The sequence below is a fragment of the Octodon degus genome, unplaced genomic scaffold (genome assembly GCF_000260255.1).
Source record: "Octodon degus isolate 3935 unplaced genomic scaffold, OctDeg1.0 scaffold00040, whole genome shotgun sequence".
Lineage (NCBI taxonomy): Eukaryota > Metazoa > Chordata > Mammalia > Rodentia > Octodontidae > Octodon > Octodon degus.
The window spans coordinates 12,962,552-12,971,301 of record NW_004524616.1 but is presented as its reverse complement, the minus strand read 5'-3'; positions in this window follow the sequence as shown (position 1 = coordinate 12,971,301).

The window sequence follows — 8,750 nt, the reverse complement described above, 5'->3', positions numbered from 1 at the left end:
TTTTCACATCAATGTGCACTAACCCACAATAAAGTTCAGTGAACTCCATCCAGTCTTGTGAGCATGTAGGTCATTTGCAACAATGTCTTATTACCAGAGAAACAGAACTCATACTGCAATGTTAAGAGGGAGGGAAGCTAAGGTAGGAAAGTGAGTGGACAGTGATGGGAACCCTGCAAAGGAGCAGTAGACTGTGAAACAACTCAGGCTTCAGAACGAGAAGGAACCATCCTTAGGCTGGGGTTGGAGCGTCCACACTCTGTTACTGGAGCTCAGGACTGGATGTCACCTTGTGGAAGCCAGGCCCATGAGCACGGCCCAGCCACAGTGAGGAGAAACACTCTTCCATGCAGAGCAGAGGAGAACCAGTTTGGATGTCTGTCTTCCTCTTGTATTTTAATCTCCATATAATTCATTCTAGTGGCCAGATCTCTCACCAGCTGCCATCTGCCAGGCAACTGGGCATGACAGTGACACCACCAGTCCCAGGAAGCTCACCTACCATCTCAGAGAAATGGGTTCCATTTTGCGTAGGTCAGCAAGGGACATATTCAGTGGCTTATGAGTGGTCTCCCGGGCATTACAGGCAGCTAAGTGAAATAGAAATTTAATGCAGAGTCAGAGAAGGACTGAGCCATCAAGGTAGTCAGCACAAAAAAATAAAGATGTCAGAACTGTGGCTTGAGGTATGTCTGCAGAAGACCAAGCTTCAAGATACAGATGCAATGACCAGGCCTATTTGCCTCCCTGAGGGATAAGTAGTAACTTGGAATTATACTACAATTGGTACCACTTGGTCTAGAAAGTCCAAATAGGCATTAGCTGCCCAGGTGAGTGACCACAGCGTTGGACCCATTCCTTCCCAAAATGCCTTTGTTTCTTTCATTTGTTCTTGCGATGTGAGTCACTTTCCTATTAGACCAATGTTAGCCAAACAGTTTTACATGTGATCCTACAGGTTGATGGCCATTTGACCCACATTGTTTTCAGCTTGTGACTTTGCTGTATAAATTACCTTTGATAAATCACTGTGGAAGTAAGTCATTCTTGGTTTCCCACCCATCCATCAGGAGCTATATCAATAAATGTTTCCTAACCTTAACCTCTGGCATTCTTTAAAATTCATTCTTTGACATCAGGGAACATAAACTCAGTGTATTTGATATCTAACAAATTGGGAGTTATCTTTTCTCCTGTATCATGGAGACATGTTAGGAGGACCCACAGAACATTCCAGCAAGCTATAGAAGACACAGAGAACATGTCAGCCAATGTTTCCCAAAAGAGGAAACCAACCTTCAGAAGGCCACCAACAAACACAATAAAAAAAAAGCATATTCTTTCCTGTAAGAAATACCTTCTCTATGATGCTTTAAGGCAGATCCCTCAAAGATTTGGCAATAAACTAGCTCCAAGTGCATCTGCTCCCCTCCCTCTTGTGCATTCAACAGGCAGCCTGGGAAAGTTTGGAGAAAGAGATGGCATCTTCGCTTCTGGTGTGACTAAAAGCAGAACAGAGGAAGGAAAAGGAAAGGGATTAAGGGCAAAGACTTAACTTTGCAAATGTGGAAACACTTAATCCAGTTTTACCCAGATTAAATGATTGATTGATTGATTTTTGGGGGTTATAATTTAGGTATACATAATAATCATATTCATCATAGGAAAGTTGTACATGCTGTATTCCTTTTTTTCTGCTCATTCCCCTCCCCTCCCTAGCAAGGGTAACTTGAGGAAAATTGAGAAACTTCTAGAAGGGATGATGACTTGATAAAAGTTATTTTGAGAAAGTGAGCCAAGGAAGATGGCACCTCTCACCTTGAGAGTCCTTGAAACCTTTTCCCCTCACTCTCACACCCAGTTCATGAATGAGTAAAGTCCTGTACACTCCACAGAATATCACTTCCAAATATATTGATCACTTCAATTGCTATCTGTCATTTCTTCCTTGGGTTTCTTCAGTCACCTCTGAGTGGTTTTGCTCTCAATATAGTTCTCCCATGTTAACAATTACAGTGATAACCACAGTTTTTTTCTTCCTTCATTCCTTTCTCTCTTTTTTGTACTAAAAATCAAATTCAGAACCTTGTGCTTACTAGGCAGGTGCTGTGCCACTGAACTATTATCTCCAGGCTTATCCATAAATCTTGAGAGTTCTGACAAATATATTTAACCAATACCCTGATTAAGAAATAGAGCATATCTCTTACTTCAGCAAAGTCACTCCATGTCTATTCAGTCCATAAAGTTCTACCTGTCTCATAGGCAACTCCGTAGATTTGCTTTGCCTAGCATTAAATTTCACATAAAGAGTATCATACACATTACTCTTTCATATCTGGTGTGTTTCTACTTATTGTAATGTTAGTGAAGTTCTTCATGTTCTTATGTGTGTATCATTTTATTACTTTCTGATAGTATACCAATATGCTAACATATTAAAATGTTTATTCTCCTGTTAATTGGTATCACTTTTATTATTTTATTTAATTGATTTATTTTTGCACCTGAAGTCAAACTCATGACCTGGCACTCGACAAGCTGACACTGTACCGCTGAGCTATCCCCTGGTTTGTTATTTTGTTATTATGATTAAAGTTATTATGAATGTCCCAGAAAAAGCTTTATTGTTGTCTTATTTTAATGTCTATCAGGTGAATACATAAAAGTGAGCTGACTATATGCTAAATGTGTGTTAGCTGTAGAGAAGGTTGAACTGAATTTTAAAGTAATTATTTTATTTTATAATTATACCAGCAATGTTTGAGATTTCAAATTGGTCCACTATCTTGACAATTTTGGTATTGCACAAACTTTTAATTTTTGTTTTCTATGGGTTATGCAGTGACTTCTTATTAGAGTTCTCATCTGTATTTCCATGACAGTGAAAGGCTTTGAGCTTTGTATGTGCTTTATGCCCAGATATATGTATTCTTTTCTGTGATGGGTCTATTCAAGTGTTTGTCTACTTCTCATATCTTTGCCATTTTAAAAATGAATTTTACTGTTTTTATGTGTTCTGAATCTAAATCTTTTACCGCTTATACAGGTAACAAATATTTCTTCCAGCATAAATTTGAATTTTTACTTTCTTAAAGTTGTGCTATGACTTGAGTTTGGATGCAATTAAATTTTCTTAGTCCTCATTTTAAAATTATTATATTTACTATTTTCTCTCTAAGAAATCATTGCCTGCCACAATTTTATAGGAATATTTTCTTTTCTTCCAGAGTTTTAGGTTTTACTGTTTATATTTTAGGTCTAAAATCCTTTTTGATTAAACTTTGTGCATCACTTCAGTTGGGATGGTCAGGGATCTTTTATTTATATACGTACATATCTATTTTGGGATCCTGTATTCTACTTAATGGAAATATTTCTCTGATTTTGTAGCTTCCTTGATAGAATAATGCAGTGATTTTTAGATCTGAAATCAGATAGTGTATATTCTTTTCTTTTTCAAGGATATTGAATTTCCCTACAAATTCTAGAATCAAACTGTCAATTTCTACATATAATTCTGATTAGATTTTTATTGAGTTTGTACTATACATTAATTTGAGAAGAAATGACACTTTTGCGTCATCGATCTAGCCAATCAATGAATACAACATAGCTATTTCATGCTACTTCAACACAGCACCATAGGGCTGGTGAGATGGCTCAGTGGTCTAAAGCACCTACTTAGAACAAGCTTAGCAAAACATAGGGACTGAGGTTCAATCCCCCAGCAACACATGCCGGCCAGCCCCGCCCCCTGGGGGGCTGAGCTGGCCACACACCCACACACACACACACAAATAAATAAATAAATTTAAAACAACAACAACAACAAAAACCACAGCACCATAAACTAGGTGGCTGACATAGAATAGAAATCTATTCATTAAAAGTTTGGAGTCCGAAAAATTTGAGATCAGGGTCTCGGCATGATGAGGTTCTCATGCATGCCCTACTCTTGGCGACAGACAACTTCTCTTGTCACCCTTACATAGCACAAACACAGCAGGCTGGCTTTTTTCCTCTTCTACTAAGACACTAATGCCATCCTGGAAGCTCTACCCTTTGACATGACCCCCTCAAGCTGCACCTCCTAATGCTACAAAGGATTCACATTTCAGCAGATGAATTTAAAAAGGCCATAAATGTAAGTTTAATGACAGTCCACTTTTAAAAATTTAGTAGTTACTCAATTCTCTGAGTGGTGTTTTACAACTTTAGTATAGAGCATTATATGCTACTTACATTTATCTTTAAATTGAAAAAATATTTTTGCTGTTATAGTAAATAGTATTTGTTGTAATTAGCTTCAAGAAAGTTTTCAAACATTTTTCCTTTATTACTATGTTCATGCTTGAATATGAATTCCCCACTGAATAAAGCTGGCTGATGTAAGAGCATACTGTGAGAACAACCCAACGAGACTGCTGTGGTTTGCTAATAAGAGCAATGGTGTCTTCTGCTGTCATGTCGTTTAGGTCATCTCTTTAGATGAAGCTACGGTCATGTCAAGGGGGCACATAAGAGATTGCTATGGTTTGTGTCTGGATGTTTCCCCAAAGCCTCATGCAGTCGTGGGGGTAAGGTTTTTCAGAAGTGGCTGAATTTATTTTGTGATTTGTTTATTGTCTTTTGCTGGGATTGGTGTTGTGAGTGCTGTAGCCATCCTAGAGCAGGTAGCTTGCATACAATGCAAGGGAGGAAAAGATGCTTGTTCTATCCTTTTGCTCCTGTTTCTTTTGTTTTCTTCTGCTGCCATGAACAGTGGCCACTCTGCCATACCACTCTGCCTTGAATCCAGTCATATGAGTGAAGCTTCTTGAAAATGTAGATCTTCTAGTCTTTGAAGTACTACCCTGGAACTGCCATCTAACCTCCAGTTCATTGAGATAGCCCAAGTTTGAGTTCCAGCTGATTGTTTCCAAATTCCTGGTCCAGAGAAAGTGTGTGTATGAGATTATAGTTGTACCTTTAAAATACTGATCATTTATTAATGATTGTTAATTTCTTAGTGTTAGCTGTTTGTTTTGTAGTTGCAAGGATTGTGTTAAGTGCAATCACGCCATCTATGAATAATGACAATTTTACTTCATTTTCCAGACATTACACCTTCTATTTATTTCCTGCCTTTCCATCATGGATAGAATATGGAGTATAATTTCCACTGGCAAATATCATAGCAGATCTATGAATCTTTCTCTTGGATGTGAAGGAATGTTCAGTCTTTGCTATCAATTGGGACATTTGACATAATTTTTCATAAATGTGAAGTTATCATCTAGCCATAATTTGCTGACATTTTCCATCAGAAATGGTGGTCACATCATTGCTTTTTAAAGAAAGTATACAAAGAGCAAAAATTACTTTTAACTATTTATCCACATCACCACTATTTGCAAGGGCTGTGCCCTTATCTTTCATCTTCTGTCATTTCCCCCCTTTCTGACGGGCAATCTATAGCTATTGGCAGGTTTACTGGCAATAGAATCATCCAGCTTTTGCTTCTCTGAAAATTGTCACTTTCATGTCACTTTTTAAGGTCTTGTTCAGAGTACTTTACATTATTTAATTTATTTAGATTTCCTCTTGGGAGAACGTGAAGGGTATGAGGTTAGAAGGCTTGTTTGCCTCTGTGTCCATTTTACGTGGAACTTTGACTGTCACACAGAATCAGTCAATTTGCAATTGAAGGAGCATGAAGAAAGGAAAGAAAAATAAGAAAGGTAGAGGGAAGAAAGTAGGAAAGGATAAAAAAGGACAGAAAAAGAGAGGATAGAATAAAGCAAAGAAGAGGAAAAAAAGAAAATTAGTTGGAGCTGCCTCTGTGGCCTCTATGAAAATATTTTGTGTTCAGCGTGTCTTGAACATCATTTTCAGTTCGTCTGGTGTTTGCATATCACAAGTGAGTCTGTTTAAAATGCAATTAAAAATCTGGCAAAAAAGGAGGCAAAGGAAGATGTCAATTATATGCAATCCTCCAAAAAGTGTAATATATTTTAAAGTACAATATAACAGTTTATGTCAATGGAATTTGACAAAGTGTCAAGGTACATGAGCACAAAGGAAAGCACAGTCTATTCAGTAAGTGGTAGCAAGAAATCTAAATATGAAAGTGCTGGAGAATGAAATCGGGCTAATTTCATCCTACAGACAAAAATAAACTGAAGCATATTAGAGACATAAGTGCAAGAACTGAAACTGCAAAAGTACTAGAAAAAATACAGGGGAAACACTTCTTGACATTGGTCTTGGCAGTTTTTCAGATGTGACTCCCCTGAAAACACATGAACAGATAAAGCAAAAAACGGATAAACAGACATGCAGTGCATGCCTAATGTCCTAGTACTCCAGGGGCCTGAGGCAGGAGGGCTGCAGTCTCAGGCCAGCATAGTCTATGCAAGCTCAAGGCCATTTTGGACTATCTAGTGAGACTCTGTCTTAAAAATAAAGAAATATAAAAGACAAGTGTGATTAAATGAGAAAAGCTTCTGTGTAATGTAGATACCATTAGTCATCCGAGAAATGTAAAATTAAGTGCCTTGCATTTGTAAAAATGGCTTTTATTAAGAAACAAAATGCAAGTGTTGATAATATCATACAGAGAGAAACAGTTTTAGTAGGAATGTAAATTAGTGTAGATACTATGAAAGCCAGTATGGAAGTTCCTCAAATAAATTACAAATAGAATTACCCCCTACCCTTTTTGGGTATGTATCCAAAGGAAATAAAATCAGTGGTCCGTTAAAGAGATATCTATATTTCCATACTCCATGTTCCCTTGTAGTAATATTCATAATAACCAAGGTATTAAGTCAACCTATGTGTCCATCAACAGTTACATGGATAGTGTAAATCTGATGTGTATGAGCAATGGAATGCTATTCAGCGTTTGAGGCAGCATGGGTGAACCTCTAAGACATCACAGTGAGTGAGGTAGGAAAGGTGAAGGAAGACAAATACTAAATGATCTCCTTGATTTGTGGAATTTTTAAAAACTGAACTCTTAGAAACAGAGTGAAAAGGTGGTTGTGTGCATGTGTATCTTCCATATCTCATGTTTCATATGGCCTTTATTCATTGAAGCTTGACAGGTGCAAAAGCAATAATAATTACTTATCACAAATAAATAAATACCAGTAATATCCACAGTCAGTGTTTAAAATGAAACGTATAGGTTACTGGCACATTTTTCAGAATTCTCACGCTGTTCTCACCAAAATGGCCTGGGTGAAAAAAAATCAGTAGTACACAGAGGCTTGACATGAGAGGCAACTGAAATAATCTATGACCAAGAGCAAGATAATTTACAAAGGTATGTTTTCTGGGAAATATTTTACAAACATGTATAAGTCTCAGCAATTAAATTATACTAGCAATGATTTCCTTGTCTGGAAAGGAAAAAGTGAGGTCAAGTGTAAAGTAATGTCATTTTTAATATTTGGATTGAAGTAGGGCTGGCCAAATAGCTCAGTGGATTAAAGAGCCTGCAAGCAGGTGCAGGGGTCAGGAGTTCAATCCCCAGGCCTGCCATGCAGGCCCCTTCCCTGGGGCATGCTGAGATGGCAATCGAGACTGGGCGTGGTGGTACACACCTGTAATCCCAGCTATTGGGAGGCTGTAAACAGGCAGGTTACTAAGAGTCTGATCTAGTAGTGAGACCCTGTAGACCTTTCCTTAAAATACAAAAAAAAATAGATTGAATAATGCCATTTTTAGTATTTATAAAATTGGTGAAGGATCAAAACAATATTCAGCTGAAAATTCAGATTAAACACATGCTCAATAGTGATTAAATATAATTTATAGATAAACTCTGCAATTATAGGACAATAGCTTTTACTTTCTAGAAAAATATTTCACAAGAATGCTGTATGTACTGAGACCTGGGTCATTTTCAATGTGATAGGCAAAACACTATGAAATAAATTGTGTAATTTAGTTTTGCGGATAGAGATGTCAGCCAGGTGAGCTGACACCGCTGTTTTGTACCTAATTTTGACATGTAAATAATGTCTAATAGCCCTGCCAAGTACTTCTGTTGAGTCATAAAGTGGTTTCAAAAGAAAATGTTTGCTGTGTGTTACCTTATTTAAGATATGATGTCAGGATGTAGGTTGAAATGTGGGAAGATTGTACTCCATTGTTTCTGACATAATGGGTTCAAGCTTATCGCCCCTTTCACTCTCCAGAGTGACCTAATTTTTATAGTATAAGGCAGAATGATTTATCAAGAGTTGTTTCCAGTTTTTTAAATTATTGCATTTTATATAGTTATATGTTATTACACATGAGGTCAATGTTATGAACAGTGTACATGTGTATTTGTATTGAGGACAGAAATATTTTTTATTATTGCATTCTGATTTGTTTCAGGACCCAGAAAATTGAAACTTTTTCAAAGTTTCAATGTTAACTAGTTCTTTGAAAGCAACATTTTGTTCAGTACTTCATTTTATTGACTTTTTAATGATACTTTGAAAATTTGTTTTAGTATTTTTACTATTATAGCTTGTAGTATCGAATGGTTACGTCCATGGTGGGGAGCTGGCACCTGCGTGCAACATACTTTAATTCTTAACTTTCACTTCCCTTTCCAGGGCTTCACCCTTTCCTCCATCCTGCTTCAAAAGTCAGTTTGTAAGGTGTTTTCTTAACATGAGACAGGTGGTGGTTTCTTCTTCTTCTTCTTCTTCTTCTTCTTCTTCTTCTTCTTCTTCTTCTTCTTCTTCTTCTTCTTCTTCTTCTTCTTC